The sequence below is a fragment of the Rhipicephalus sanguineus genome, chromosome 10 (assembly GCF_013339695.2).
Source record: "Rhipicephalus sanguineus isolate Rsan-2018 chromosome 10, BIME_Rsan_1.4, whole genome shotgun sequence".
NCBI classification, from domain to species: domain Eukaryota; kingdom Metazoa; phylum Arthropoda; class Arachnida; order Ixodida; family Ixodidae; genus Rhipicephalus; species Rhipicephalus sanguineus.
In genome coordinates, this window is record NC_051185.1 from 106781100 (window position 1) to 106798377 (window position 17278).

Here is a 17278-nt window from a genome sequence, read left to right on the forward strand (position 1 = left end):
TTCATATCTCTCTTTCTCTTTCTGTCTTTCTCTCTGTTTTTTCTACCTCTTTTTAGTGTCAGTTTCTTTATATTTCTATGTCTTTCTTTTTCTATCTATCTTTTTATGCCTCTATTCCCTTTATTTCTGTCTATTTTTCTCTTTCTATCGCTTTCTTTATCGCTCTTTCGCACTTTTTCTCTCTCTGTCTATGTCTTTCTGTCTTTTAATTTTTTTATGGCTCGCCGTCGCTTCGCAGCCATTTTTTGGGCTGACTGTTGCCGTCTTCCTATTTAGCGGACTAGTGGTGAGCAGTGGGATTTGTCCAAGGTCTGAGTTCTGTGGCGCATACCCGTTGATGATGGTAGTTTTCTGGTAACCATGGATATTTTACGGCCGGCTATAACAGCTGCGATGTTAAAAGAAAAACTACGATCACGCGGAGGGTGCGCAAAAGAACAACAACAAAACAATTTGCCCTGCTTCACTGGCTTAATGTGGCTAAGACGAAACAGCCCCAACGCTTCGTGTTGTCTCATTTTCAACTCATGGTCTGATGCACCCCGTTACGTCTAACCTCAGCTCCACTTACTCGAAGCTATATATGTTCTGCCGTCCGCTTTCGATTGGCTTAGGCATCTATTGCGCGGTATTCTGGATCAGAATCACGTCGTCGTTGCCGTTCACACGCGAATTTGCACTCTCCACAAAACGACGGACAACGTCGTCATACGGAGAGTCCTGGACTTAACCTATCACCGAACATTCTAAAGAGACCTTCGGGCTTCTGAATCACATACGTTTCCCCCTGCCGGCAAACGAATGCCGCTTTCGCGGTTATTGCATAGTACGTGGACCGCGGGGCGTACAGGCTAGCTACATCCCAGTTTTTCTTTTCATTTTAGTGTACTGGAGGTGAATAATGGAACTTGCCGAGATTTTGTGGCGCATACCAGCTAGGCTATGTGTAGACAACTTCTTCATTTTTTGTGGAACCGTGGAGAATAGCGGAGCTTGCCCAGTTTCATTCATTCATTCTTTATTTGTTTTATTCTCTACACCACATACCAGCTAGGCTATGTATAAACAGCTTCTTCGTTTTTAGTGGACCGGAGGTGAATAATGGGGTTTTACCAGTTCATGTGGCACATACCATCTAGGCTATGTATAGACAGCTTTATTTTTAGTGTACCGGAGGTGAATAGTGGAGCTTCTCCCGTTTCTGTAGGACATACCCACTAGGCTACGTATGGATGGCTTCTTCATTTTTAGTGTATCGGAGGTGAATAGTGGAGCTTGCCTAGTTCTGTGGCACAACCCGCTAGGCTTGGTATAGAGAGCTTCTTCATTTTTAGTGGACCTGGGGGTGAGTAAGGGTGCCTGCCCAATTTTTGTGGCACATACCTGCTATAGGAGCTGTGAGCCGCGTTACACTGAGAGTACCCGGAAAACCTCCATCATGAACAGCTTATCTGTTAAAAAACTAGTACGAACGGGCTCTTAGATAAATATTGTAAATTGGAAGAGCTTACTACCGCATAATATTAAAACGAAATTGCATTAGCTGTATTGCAGTAATATGGTGCAGCACATATAGCGCAGACTATCTGGTAGAACGCCGTAACAATAAATACAGGAGCGCTTGTGGCAAATAATAACTATCTTGTAAATTTTGTGTCCTTCAAAAATGTTGCACAGCAACTGACAGTGACGTACAGACTGTATGCATCGTCCTCCTGCGCAGAGGCACCAGCTGTGTCCCGTGGCTTTCGCTTGGTGTCTCTATGGATTGCGAGCCTTAGACAGCCCTAATTACCAGACGTATGTTGTTTGCTCTTCCCGTGTATTACATTGCTGCAATACTTCATACTGAAGCTTTGAAACAGTGAACACAGCAGTCTTTGTTGTTGATGTGTTTATAATGTCAGGTACCAGGAAATGGCATATACAATGCGACGGTGGTATTCTTCTATGTTCGGAGTTTCGGAAAAACAACTAGAGCTTGGAAAACACGTTAGAATCAGCACAAAGGCAGCACTTTGAAGAATTTGAGGCATGGTAATAGTGTGCATGGTGTATAAATTTTTTGAATTGCAAAAACACTTTTTTACTTTGAGCACTCTAAGAATAACATGGTATTCGAAAGACACGACGCAAACATTAATCAAATCTGTGCGTCATCTATTTCAGTCATTTTCAGATGGTGATTTTAGGACAAGCCTCGTCGTCCTGAACACACTGCTACTCTGCGTCACTGCCGGTAACCTGGTGGTGACAGGCCTGCGGGACACCCTTGTTTACGATCGACGATCAGGAAAGGTACGACACTTATACTACGCATGTCGCGTAACAATGTCTCGAAGCGCTGACACTGTTTCGATAGCAAGATGTTAAGTGTGCCCATTGCCTCGAGGAAGCAATTGGCCTACATAAGCAGAACGCTCGCTACACTTACGGTGAAGGTCGATGAGATATTGAATCTTAGAGATGCATTCAGGAACATGTCTGTGCAGCACATGTCTGACACATATGATAAGCTCATAGAAGTTTCAAATAAAGATGCCAAGCATATCGAAGCCCTAAAAAGAGAGTTGATACTCTCAAAGCTGCTACTAATAAAGGAGGAATTGCAGAGCTACGTAATAAGATGAATGCTCTCAATCAATACAGCAGAACACAAAACATGAAAACGCACGGCTTGCCTGAAACTGAGCGCGAAGATTTCACTGACAGAATTAATGAACTCGCTATCATGATTCATTTACCGGTGCTTACAAAGAATGTTGTCGATAGTCTGCACCGCCTTGCCTCTCGTTCAAATCGAATTCCCGTCGTTCTCGTCAGGTTTTGCAAACAGTCCAGAAAAGCACTGTGGGTTGACAAGAGTAGCACTCTGAAGCGATGCAATAAGACTGTTAAATATTTCAACATCTTAACTGATCGAAGCAAGATGCTGTTGTGGCACCCAAAGAGAATGCATTCAGCAACATTGAGATGTCTGTACAGCATATGTCTGACACACGTGATAAGCTCATAGAAGGCACACTGCCGGTTTGTCTGGACGATGGGCGGCAAGATATTTGCTTTAAAATAACCAAGTACTCACGCGATTTACATTACCAATGAGGGCGGCTTAGACGAAATTGTCCAGAACTGTGTGTGTTGCTCAGGGAGGTACTTCATGAATCATGACCTCTTTTTCTACTGATTGACTGAAAGAACTGCTAAAAATACCTGGATAAAGTATAAATATTAGCCTATCTTTTTATCGCTTAAATGCGTACAGCCACGCACAAAGGGAGGGCCGGGGGGAGCAGAAGCTGAAATAAAACAGATGGACTGCACTTTCACTACACTCTTGACCCGATGAAAACGCTCTTTACTAGAGTTTTTTCATCGGGTCTAAGTAACCGCTTGCCGTTTATTGTACTTACTTATTTAATAAAAAAACAAACCACTCCTCTTTGCTCACGTAGAATCAATGAGTGTAATAGTATTGCTATTTGCTGTGAACTGATGAGAAAAACTGATTGGACAGACGTCTATGGCGCAAGTGACACAAAGGATGCGTGGGATAACTTCATAGGAAAATTGATTAACCAGTGAAATATCGCTTCTCTTGTGGCACCGATGAGAAAGCACAGGAAGTCTCGAGAATATTAGGCTCGCTTTGGAAGACCAAAACAAAAAAACTGGATGTCCTCCAAGGATATCAAAACAAGAATTCCCGATACGTTAGCCGAGGAAGAAAAGTTTCGTAATGTGCTCAGCACTGATCTGAAGAATACAAAGTCGTCATTTTACAGAAAAAATTCTCAAGCGTAGGTAAAAAGCTAACGCATACCTGGGAAGGAATTAAAGCTCTCATTGGTAACAAAACTAACACAATACCTCTCGAAATGCTGATTATTAGTTGTAACTATATCGAATGATTAAAAAGGTGCGCTACATTTACTGGAACAAAAGGAGTTAGGGACGACACGCGTTACGAAGTGGACACGACAAGCGCAAACTGTCAACTGAATTTATTGAAAAAAAATTGTTGGCGAAGCTTGCTCTAAGCCGCGCAACGCTTGAATCAACGAAACTGGACGATTAGGAAGTCTAACCTGGTTGCTTCTAGGTGGAGGTCTTAGCTAGGTGATGCTAGGTTGTTTCTACGTTGATTCTCAGTGCAGAGAGGTTCCAGTTAAGCCACAGACAGTCACAGACACGTTACACATGTTCAAAACTCCAGATATAGAAACTCGCGCTGAAGCCAAGCTTCGCACCTCTCATAGATCTATGGGCACGTGGTCCTTGGCGCAGGCCATTCATGGCTTAGGGGTCTTCTTTGCCGTTACCTTGTATCCTCTCGTTGTACAAACTCGGGGTCTTCGGCTCGCCACCGTCGCTTTGAAGCCATTTGTTGTTGGGATAACTGTTACATTCTTCATCTTTAGTGGACCAACGCTGAGCAGTGGGATTCAACTAATTTTTGTTGCACATTTCTTGGGCTAACTATTGTCTTCTTCATTTTTAGTAAACCAGTGGTGAGTAGAAGAATTGACGCAATTTCTCTGGCACGTACTCGTCTATGGTGATGATAGTTTCTTGGCTTGTCGGACAACGAACAATTTGCTAAACAGCTTCGCACAAACATGAAGGAAAAAAATAGCTCTGGGAATGAGAATCAACAGTTTACGGTGGGGGAGGGGACGACAATCTTGCGGAACGTTCTTCTGATGCTACACGTGGGTTGATTACTGGATATGGCGATGACTCATGAAGTTCTTTCCCGAGTCGGCTGTCTTAATTGCTACATGTTGCTTCTGATGAATTCAATTTCTCCACCGTAAACTGTACATTCCCATTCCCAGAGTTCTTGTTTCCTTCATGTTTTTTTTTCAATAAATTCAGTTAATAGTTTGCGCTTGTCATGTCCATTTCGTAACTCGTCTCCTCCCTAACTTCTTTTGTCCCAGCAACTGTAGCGCAGTACTTTAGTCTTGCAAAGCCACCTAGCCCAATACCTCACTTTGCTATCTATGATGAAGTTGTGTTAGCGAATAAATTTACTGGCCATTTACTGGAAGCGGGCAAATATGCCGCCTGAAATATGCGGCAAATATGCCGCCTGACACCAGAAACACCGGCGTTTGTGGTGTCCTGACTTCTTTCTTGTGTCCTTTTTGCACGCCCTGTCTTTTTAGAATGAATACTTACCAACTAGCTCAGCTCTCTGTTATTCTAATGCCCTTGTATATCAGTGTATTTAACAAGAATTTTTCTTCATTCAGAAATATGCACCGCATCCGTGACATTCACTGTAACATACGGGCGACCTCACCTATTTCGACCCGGTCAAGGAGGAATTATGCCACAAAACCACTTGATCCTGAGATAGTATAAATATGTAGTAATTTGCCTTCTGCAGTGAAAACTGCGCAGTCAGGCAGATCTGTATACCGTTTCGAAACGAAAGTAAGATTACTTTTCCACCCAACCTAAAGCGTTTGCTTTCTTCTTTTTTCTTTTTTTTCAGCATTTCTATACATGCGTTCGCACTACCATTTGGCATGTCGACTTCTGTTTCGCTTACCTGTATTTCACTATTTACCAGATTTCACTTTACGTCCATCGTTAGTTTTACTATAATTCTTGCTGGAAGCTTTTAGCGCTGATTTTCTTTATGTTTGTTTATCATATTAATATAAGGTGAAATTGTTAAAGCTTTTATTACTTTTACTGCGAAAGTTTGCGTGTAAATGAAATATGCCTTTCACGATTTTTGTGTGGTCGCGTATTTCAATTGAGCTGCTTTGAATGTTCTTCCCGGTGATCCTACTGCTGTCCCATTTCTCGCGGACCAGGTTAACGGTGTCGTGACCGGGATGTAGGCCTCGTCAGGAAACAGCTTTGTCTGTTTCCTTTTGCCTCCTATCAGTGGCATTGTGTATGTGCACATGCCTGAATAAATATTATTCGTAGCATAGGGCTGCAGCCCGTGCGAAGTGATATATACTGTGACACAGGTAAAATAGGATATTTTTTATAATGTCCATTCTTCAATAAGGAGCACCTTGGGAAATAAAAGTAAAGAAAAAATAGCTTACGTTATGTACTGGAAAGGTACATGGCGCTCACTAAATAAGTAGCATGTACATTAGCCTTAATTATTTATTCGTTCAGTCCCTTGGTTTCCACAGTGCGAGGTGTCTTCATTATGATGAATATTGTCCTTCACTTAAGATATCAGTTACTGAGAATTTTCATGGCGGCTTTCAGATAGCTATCTGAAACGAATACTGCTCTTTGTGATCCACGTATTAAACGTTGTCTTATGGCTAGCTCCTGTCCGCACAAGAGAAGCAAGTTATATGTGTAATAATTCATACTTAATACTCGAGCATTACCATGAACTGGAAATTTGTCACAAGTCTGGAGGCTGGGCAGAAGGCACGCAAATGTTGTCTACAAATAACTCCCCCTATACTCTCGTTGGCTTGATAGTGTGTTATTTCTCATTATAGAAGTCGTACCAGTATTACTAAAATAGAATATTGTGGTGCAGAGTTATTTACTTACTTTGAGGACGCTACATCCTTGGCCATACTACCTAAATTCAGTGAGCTGGGCACTTGTCGTCCTAATTAAAAATGTCTCCTTGTGTAAAGCATAAAGTTTGTGCACAGCTGCAGCTGTATCATTTACAACGTGACAGTAAGCGGAATTTCAAGCTGGGCAAGTCCGTACTTCGTGGTGTTGCGGTAGTGCTAAAAGGACACGTAGCTAAAGAAAGTGACGCGAAGTGGCGAAAAGTGGTTTTGAGTCATTCTTTAGTTTCCTTTCATGGCGTCGCTAGCCTACGGCAATGAATGACCTGAAGTATCATTCATGGGCGTTGCTACCGTTTAGTTACATTGAGGGCAAAGAAGGTTGCCGTCTAGTATAAAACGGTAAACACAGTATGCCTCTACGTTGCCCAGAATGCAAACCCTCACGGGGTGTTGTCCTTCATTCTTTTCAGTTCCAGCTGACTGGAGAAGAAGAGTCATATTCCCCATTAGGGCTCTTCGTCTGCGTTTCTATACACAGGTCAGTGTTAGCATACTTTCATTTTGTATCTACCCACAGTGTAACTATATTCGCTTGACTTGTCACACTTGCTTTTCTAAGTTTTCATTTGTTTATCAATTTTTACTGAGTAAGAAATCATTTGTCATGGCCTAAAAAGTAGGCCTTTTAAGCTCCTGAATCCATTGCCACGGAAGCTGAGCCCATTTGTTATTGGTTCCACATATTTTTTACGAAGCCCAGCCCATATATTGAATATTAAGCCGGGCCGACGAAGTGTCAGCCTCTGCTATTTCGAGTTGCCCTGCCATATTGCCCCACTGCCTCGCCTCCAGTCTCCGTCTTGCCTACTTTAGCATAGAGGTCTACCATCAAAATAGTATACTGTGTTTTATCTGATTCAGTGCCGACTCAACCTCTTCACGGGAACTTTCAACTAGGCGGTAGTCATGTCTAGATATAAGTTGGTAGACCTGTACCCCCTGCAAATTGCACGTCTTTTTTAGTTTAGTTGCGCCACTTCTTACCCCCTTAATAATGCTGTAGTATTCATGCGTGCTACGCGCTATATTTTTATTGATCACGAATCCCACTCGTTGTTATATTCGGTCGTCTAAGCAAGTATTAAGTAAGACGTGCCCGTCATTTACCGCTAGATATTCTTCATCTATCCGCCTGACCTGACTGAGCCCTGTCACCTCCCGTTTCGTGCCTTGTAGCTCCCTGAACAGCTCTGCTTGACTCGTTTCACCAGATAACATTCTAACGTTAAATGTTAGCAGTTTTAGATTCCGGTAGTGGCCAGTTAGGGCCCAAATGTTTTTAGCACCCTCTTCGTTCAAGGCCTAAATGAGGCCTTGGTCTGTTGCTTCGCATCCGCTGGACACCGAGGCCCGAGTCTTAATAAGTGTGTTCATGCAGGAGGTAGTGGTGAAGTGCTGCACCAGGGTGGCCGACTCTTTTTTAACGCGGAATCCTTAGATGTTTCATCACCGTGATTATTCACCGGCGTCCCGCCCGCGTCGGCGTCCAGCGGCGTCGGGGCCAAAAGAATGAATGAAAAAAAAAAACATCATCACGTGATAACGTCCCCATATAACCATATCATGACGCCATAGATCACCAAAATTTGACGTCAAATGATGACGTCGTTATGTGACATCTTCGATTGGTCAAAGGTGGGCCGATTACGGAGGCAGTGCGAAACCAGGAGAAGCGCACAAAGCTTGCAACACCTCCGATCCTGGAGGCAGTCCATAACCGCGTTAAGTACGAAAATCTTTCGGTGGGTGGCGGGGCAGGATCAATACATCGACTAAGAAAAAGAAGACAGATTTCGCCTTTGAGTGGTCTTAGGTGAATACATAAGGGATCCTGTAATTTCTTGTTGAGGGAGTGTATTCCCGGCTCTGTTCACTGGGATGACGCCGGACTCCAGACCTATTTATAAAATTCAATCAGCACGCGGATTTTTTAATCGGGTGCAGAATAGCGCAGAATCGGCATTAAAACCATGGTTCTTTTGCACGCCAGGCTAATACTCTACCTCTACGCCATCACTGCATGGTGAGAGGAAGTAAAGAAAGCCTCGGAAAGAATGCAAACGAGAAAAGCAGCTGGTGTGTCAAGTAAAGCACATCCGTTGAACGATGGCGGGTTTGAAGAACTGGCCACTCCGCATACGTGTCATGAGTAAAGGGCACGAGGCACGTGCCAAACATCGGAGAGTGGCGATCAGAGGCGCAGCCAGAAATATTAGGGGCGAAGCTCCTTAAGGCGGCACCCGTTCGTCCATCGTAGTCGTAGTAGTGCGTAACCAGTCATAACGCTAGTACCAGATCTTGACCTCCAAGGTGGTGCCGGTGGGAGATTTTTCCTGTGCGTTGTTGAACAATAAAAAATTCGCAGCGTGCGCGTTAACTAAAAGCCGAATTCTTCTGTCTCTCGTTCCCCATTAGCAGCCATTGGCAGTTCCAGTAGGAAACGTTAGTAGAAGTAGAAGTGTAAGTGTTAGCTAAAAGCCGACTTCTTCTGTCTCTCATTCCCATTAGCAGCCATTGTTTACCTCCAAGGTAGTGCCTGGTGAGATTCTCCTGTGCGTGATTAAACAATAAAAATTTTGTTCAAAACGCCGTTGATTGATGAATAAACCAACGAAAGACGCCAGTTGTTTTCTAAAAGCAAAACGAAAGAACGCCAGATGTTTCTAAAGCAAAACGAAAAGACGCCAGCTGCTTAACGAAAGACGCCAGATGTTTTCTAAACCAATGGTTTTCTAAACAATGAAAATTCACAGCGTACATGTAAAATTAAAGTGAGCTGCAAGTCGTCATAACTCATCGAACCTTTAGTATAAACGCGCCCGATCTCACGTCGGTGATGATGTACTGGGCAGAATTCACGGAAGATTCACGGTTTACCGATGAACCTCCGCAGCTTCGCCCACTCATCATCATTCACTCCGTGGATATGCTGTGATTTTTTTTCGGAGAGGGGGGATTAAACGATATTTTATGCATGTTCGTGTGCACGTTTGTATGTGTGCGCGTGTATATACATGAACAAAAATTGGGGGACCCTTAAGCTGCGCCTTTAAGGGTTGAACGCGATAGCGAAATCCGGCCCCTAGTGCACACTTCAACCACTCAGTGCACACTTATTATTGTGTGTTGTTACACACACACGCATGCGCAAACAGACACACACAGGCGCGCGCGCGTGCGACGTGGTCAGGCCAGGAAAGCGGAGGTCAAACGCCAACAACGCCATAAAGATGCCTTGAAGATGCCAGGGAAGCTGAAATTAGGCATCGTCGCCTTGATGTGGATCCCCAACTACGAGCGCGGGAAGCCGATCACAGGCGTCAACGACGCCAAAATAACGCAGAACTTCGAGCTCGACAAGCAGAGGCCAAGCGTCAGCGTCGCTAGGACAACCCTGACATGAGAGCGACTACTTGACATGAATGTCCCGCCGGCACTCATCGATTAGCAAGGGCTCTGCTGCAGTCGCATGGCCTCCAAGAGGGCAGGCGCGCGGCGCGTTTGCCATCTCGGAGGCCATAATATTTGCTGTTTTTTTAATAGGTTTTCCGCTAGATGGACATAGTTGTCCATTTTGGGGCTGCTGGTAATTTTGTGTGTTTGTGTCTTTAGCATGGTTTTTAGCGGCGATGGCTGCACTATACCGGCCTTCTTTGAAGCATGGCATCGCGCAAAAAACGTAGTTGGATGGCCTCGCCAATGCGCCTACAAATCGCCGAATGGGCTCATTTTCGTCGTGACACCTGCCGAACAAAATGCGTTAAGGAGACTCCTTCCACTACATGGCATTTATGTCGTGTTTTTTCCCGAAGCAGCTGCAAGTAACATCGTGGCTTTGTGGTAGGACTTCTGCTTGCCACGCAAACGGCCCGTGTTCGATCCTCAATGGGACCGAAGATTTTTACTGTTTATATTATCTGCATCTTTCTCGATGTTTTGGTCACGGACGATTTTTCGCTCACAAGCGTCAGTAGCGACGCCGACATGGTCGCCGACACCAGAATTTCTGCGACACGAGCACTGTAACGCTATCCCGTTAAAGTTGAAAATTTTTTTTGGGGGGTGGGGGTTGAACCACCAACCCTTCCCCCGCCCCTGGCTATACCCCTAGTGACGATGGTACGCGAGGAGCGGAAAATTTCACGATGGTGTGCATCTTCACGAGCGTTGTCCGTAGGAAAAGAGCTGAAACCCAGCTTAATCACGCATACAGCTTCTCAACGAAAACATCGGCATGTACACCGAAGAAGTGACTCACATATTTCGCCATGCCGACGCCGACATGTCCGAGAAAATAAACGTTCGCCTCCTGAGGAGGGAATGCGGGCAGAACTTTTCACTGGACTTACACGCAACCCACCGAAGACGCCCCCCGAAATTGTTTCGGAGGTCACAACAATCGAAGAGTCGCTAGAAATTCGTACCAGGCAATACAACCGCTTCATGCCCACGACGAGCTGCGGGGAAGTTCAAGCGCTGGGAATCAACAAGCTGTGCGATACCACCAGAGCAATCGTGCATGAGGAGCTGCGAAATTTCTTACCTTAAAGGGGCCCTACACTTTTCCAAGTATTAATCGAATGACTTCAGTAAAGAAGTTCACGTCCTTACGAATCGACTGGCGCAAAAGTTTTTAAAATCCGTCAAGTACGAGCGCAGTTGCAGGGAATAGGAGATATTGAAAATGTACAGCGCCATCTGTCGATTTCCCTATCGGCGCATTCGTCGAAATGCACAAGTATCGGAGGTTTCTGCAGGCGTCGTCTCAGCTCTTGAAATGCCTCGACTTGCGCCGTTTCGTACTTGAATTCCACGTCGGTCTTCGTGAGGTGAGTTAGTGGCTCGGCAATCCGTGAAAATTCCTTGACGAATCGTCCGTAACAGGGCACAAGCCGAGAAATCGGCGTACGGCCTTCTTGTCAGTGGGCGGCGGGAAGAAAGCGATGGCGGCTGTTTTACGCGGGTTGGGGTGAACTCCAGACATTCCAATGACGTGGACCAAGAACAAGAGCTTCTCGTACGCGAAGCGGCACTTTTCTGGCTTCAAGGTGAGTCCGGAAGCCTTGATTTCTTGAAGTACAGCTTGAAGGTGCGGGAGGTGTTCATCGAAGTTTGAGGAAAACACAACGACTTTTTCGGACTCTCTCATCGACTTCGACTTGCCAATAGCCGGTCTTGAGGTCCATCGACGAAAAGTACTTCGCGTTGTGTAGTCGACCCAGGGCGTCGTCTATCCGTCGGAGAGGGTACACGTCCTTCTTCGCGATCTCGTTCAGGCGACGATAATCGACGCAGAAACGTAGGGTCCCATCCTTTTTCTTCACTAACACGATGGGAGAGGCCCACAGAGCCTTGGACAGCTGGATGATGTCGCCGCGTAGCATTTCTTTGACTTGTTTTTAACTACCTCGTGTTCTCGCGTCGACACTCGGTACAGGCAAGGACACGTCAGTTCATTTCGTTAATTGCCCCTTGATGAGGCGTATTATATGAAAGGGGTCTCAAGGCGTACAAACATTTGCACATGAACGCAAACGCCATCCTCTTCTCTGCTGTCTGTGTTTGCGCACATTTTTTTAAAGCTAAGCTAGCATGACTCTCACATTGCCGTTGTAGCTGTAACCGCAAAAAAAGAAAAAAAAGGTCCTGCTGCCCACGACTGCATTTACGCGGATACACAAATAAGGTCCTCGGCGCTAGTTCCTTTTATGAGCACAGTCTAGGAGGACCACATTTTCAGTTGCAATCAAACTAGCGAAAAAGATGAATAATGTGATGAATATTGTTGCTAGGTAACTCTATGGATATAGGTAAGTGATAATAATGAAAATTGATTAGTGCCCATTTAGGCGCAGGCATCCGCATACGTATACGAACAGTACCACGGGAGTGCGCACAGAAATTCTCTATGCAAACCTTAAGGATTTAAATTATCACCAAGTCCTCGTTATTACTGCTTTATTCATCGCCGCACAAACTACCATCTGCGCCATCCAGGCTGGTAATTCCGCCAGCGTACTACTATGAGGTGAAGTAGAACTGCCAATCAAAATAGTGCAACGAGAGTTAAAATTTTTTTTCTCGTTTAAAACAAAAATGATTTCAATAAAATTTGTGGTACGAAAGCTGTTTCGCTTCTCAATCATGTGCGGTTTTTCTGCTTGATTTCCTTGAAAAACTTTCGTGTGTTATGAGAAACATGGGCCAAAGTAGCTTTTTTGGGAAGTTCAAGATTTTATGTTAGAGCCTGCTCAACACATAGGCGAAAATAAAATTTTAGGAGATAGTACGTTCTAGGAAGATTCTGTAGAAGTATTTCATGTTTTAGGCCTATGACGGGTTTTTTTAACACGAAAGTGTTTCATGCCGGGGTCCACCAAGACTTCAGTGACGTATTTCCGTCACGGAAATGACGTCGAAAAAATATACACAATCAGATGGCAAAGAAAAAGCTACCGTCAACGGGCATCGAACCCACGACCGCTCGGTCCGCAACAGCAATGCCGGGCACGCTATACACTGCGCCACGGTCACCGACTCTAAGGCCGTTGCGAAGGCGCCTTTTATATCTACCACTCTCCCTGTCGGCGGGGTGGTGTTGACCTCTGGGAGTGGTAAGGTAAAGTAATTCGTCATTGTTGTGGCCTACGCGACTAGCACCCGCAACGCGTTTACGCGTCCGTTCCATTCGGCGCGTTTTCAATAGAAGTTGAATTTTGTCAATGCCTTAACACACCGCGAGGTGGCGACCTTTGCACAAGCGTCGTAAAAGCGCGTTTCCCTCTAGTGCGGCCGTGATATTCAATCACATTTTAACATGCCGCGGGATGGCGACCAAGTTCTGCGTCCAATATGCGACGCTCTTCTGGCTATCACACCTCGTTCTCTGATTACGCTTTAACCGTTAACTACTATAGCTACCACAATGGTTTGTTTAATCATTTAACATGGACGTTAGTCGTCGGGATGGAGATGTACCACCAATCATTAAAGTGGGTGCATCCACGTTAAACGGTGCTATAGCTGCCATACATCAATATACATTGTGCAAACTCTCTCATATCAATGTACAGTAAACATTAAGTTACTTCTGTAAGGGCACGCTTTACTTTCGTGTTATTCCAATTCCTATGACGGAGGGATCAACCATCTTTTTTTCAAAGTTCCCGAATACGGTGTAATTTTCCAAATTTACTTCGGTGCAAGGATAAAAACATAAAGCTAATATGTGAAACTGTCTTACAATAAAAGTACAATGCTCAGACAACGTAAAATAAAAACAAATGCTGAAAGTATGCGCGAAGAATTCCATTTTTAGCGAATTTTTATTCGCGCGTCGTTTCCCACCGTTTCGTGAAATTTAAGTGGCTCTCACGTATCCAAGGAATTTTTGCTGCTAAAGAAAATTGGGAAAGATACTGTGGAATAAATGTGCATGTGAGTGTAGCTTTTCGGATTTTTTAGGGAAATAATTTTGCTCGAGCGACAGGTAGATTGCGACAGTTGGCGTGCAACGAACCAGCACGAACAAATTCTGGCTAGCTGTTAGCTATAGGAGAGTTTACTTTGGTGAAATAATGGCTAATGCTGGTTAGTGGTTGGTACGATTCGCCATGCAGTAGTCCAAGAGTATCAATTCTTTTATTCATGATTCCATTGCTTACCAATATTTTTCAAGCAGCATAGACGTGCTCGCAGATTCGTGTCAGCATATGTCAACCTTCCATGTTCCGTGCTTACGGGCTCTTTCTTCACCTGTTTAATTTTTTTTCCTTTTTCTTTCAGAAACCTCAAAAATATTCTCGGGAAATCTGTCACTAGAGTTCGAGAACTTATTAAGCCAAGCCTTCACAGTTTGTGTGCAAGGACCGTAGGCAGGCTGTATGGTGTGGTGCCAAAGAGGTGAGGACATTCCGCTATATTTCACTTATCCACGCACTCGCCTCGTGCTGTGGCTGCTAATATGGAGGCGGGGAGACACATAATATTTGCAGGTGAGGAGGAAGCAGCTGAAACAGAAATAAAACAACAGCATCACCGCTTTTAACAGTAACCTTCTACGTTCGTACCGTGCCCAGAAGATATAGCGGAGTTATTTCAGGGCTTCATATGCACCATCGGCGAGCGCCGCTGGGAGGGCCAAGTTTTGACCGCCCCTCTTACCATTGGTCGAGTCCTAAACAATATAAGCTTCGCGATCGATGAAAAAATAAGAATGTCATTACGTGCTTCTAACAATGGCCTGCCTTTGGCTTCAGGCATTCAGGGGTAAATATGAGAAGTACACAGTCCTTAGAATGCAACACCACGGCCCCAATTATCGCCAAAAACATACATAGTACAACACATGTAACACAAACACACGTGGTTAGGATTGCAGACTGACGCTGGATTGCCAACTCGGCCAGCAAGCCGTACTTCTAAGGCATTTAATAATAAACTACTACTACACTACTACTACTACTACTACTACTACTACTACTACTACTACTACTACTACTACTATACTATACTACTACTACTAATCATCAATCAATCAATCAATCAATCAATCAATCAATCAATCAATCAATCAATCAATCAATCAATCAATCATTTATTTATTTAACGTGCCCAGGAACAACGGTAAGGTCTTTGTGCAGGCGCACGCAAAAAAGAATAAATAAAAATAAACAATACAATACACACAGTTTTCAGAAATATAAAAAGAGCAAAAACACGTAGACAAAGAGAAATGAACACAAAAGGGAGGAGTAAATCAGACAACCGAGAAATCTGACGTGGAATAAAAAATTAGATTGCATATTACAACATGCGGAAAGACTGAGAAGGGAAGACTTTGTACATTGTGTCACACTATGTCAAAACAGTGCAAAGCTCGGATTAAAAACAATGATTGTGGACTATGAAAAACGTCAAGATCAAGAAAATTAACATTTAGAGACTTTGTATCCTGTGAACGTAGAGTGTGGGAAGACGCAGGCGGGTACATGAACGGTCTGTTCTCTCTGTTCAACTTACGCGGAATTCGAAAATTAACACAATGGAGAAGTACAGGGCAGGATTGATACCGTGGACTAGCTTGTAAGAAAGAAAGGTTAGAACGATTTCGTCGGCAGTGAACTGATGGCAGTGATAATAATTCAGCAGTATTTGAACGAGATTCAGAGTCATTGTTAGCAAGCGATGATTATATATGCTGAGGAATTTTTTCTGGACTCGTTCAATGGTGTTACCGCTGGATTGAGCAATTCATTCCATATCCCGGACGCATACTCAAGTTGTGGTAGACATATTGCCGGTTACAATTGTGGAGGGCCATGGAAGACCTGAATTCTCGAGATAATCTACAAACACATCCGAGAGAACGAAGGCCCGCATAACAGCCCGTTTAACGTGCCACAGAAAAGTTTAAACGCGCTGTCAACAACAACACCAAGATCAGTGATCTCATAAACCTTTGCATAACGACACAGAATTGACAGAGTATTGAAATGACGCGCTAGATGTTTTGCGAGTGATAGACATAATTTTGTCTTCGAGATATCAGAGAAGGTTTTACCATTGCACCATTCGGAAAAGAGCGCAAGTCTGACTGCAGCAAGCGACAGTCGTTAACTGAATAATTTCCTTAAAAATCTTGATGTCATCGGCATACAAGAGGAAAGAAGAATTACGAATGGAAAAGGAACATCATTAACGTAATTAAAAATAGGAGTGGGCCTATACCGACACTTGAGGGACCCCACTAGTCACTTTATACCAAAGAACGTTTGGCTTTACGGCTACATAACAATATCTATTGAGCAGATAGCTCTGCAGGAGATTCACAACCGACAAGTCAACATCAAAGTGCGCAAGTTTAACCATAATCAGGTTTGTGGCCTGACTACGTCAAAAGCCTTGCTCAGGTCACAGTAAATACGTCAACCTGTCCTCTCTGAGCAATAGGTGTGGAAGCTGCGTCATGAAACTAGCGAGATTTGGGGTATTGAGCGGCCAGCGAGAAAACCATGTTGATTAGGAATCAATGAGTTTTTCGCACTAAAAGACGAAGATGTTGTGAAGAGGCAGCTCGAAGATCTTTGATGTGGCATATATTAGAGAAATCGGGCATAAGTAGAAGCATCTGTTTTAGAGCCCACTTAAATACTGGAAAAACACGAGCAGTTTTCCACCATGCTAGGAAATGTAGAAGTGTCCAGGCAGTTATTAATATCGTAGTCAGTACTGGGACCAAATCTACCATAAGCTTTTAGTACGGCGGAGGGGATGCCATCTGGGCCACATCATAATGGTGGTTTTAAGCGCTTAATGCGTTCGCAGATAAGATTTTCATCCAGCACAAAGCACTTGATGAGCTAACTGCTTGGATGTTGTCTGATATCAGTGCTAGAGTCTGAGGCCTTATAGACGTCAGACTCTGGAGTTTCCGAGACGTGTGGCGCCACCTGTCGGAGAAGTATTGAGTAGTGCATAGGCCGATCCCTCGCACAGTTTTGCTATGGGACCAGGTGCAACTAGCGAGTGCGAAACACGATTGAGCTTAATATCGCGTGTTTTGCGCATTTAACAACTCAGAACGAAAGCTGTGAATTGGCTCTCCGCTATTCGGACGCGTACGAACCGTCGTGAAGTGCTGGCTGGATCACTCGCCAGAACGACGGCGAAAACAGCAGCAGACGAGACCCCTCTGCACG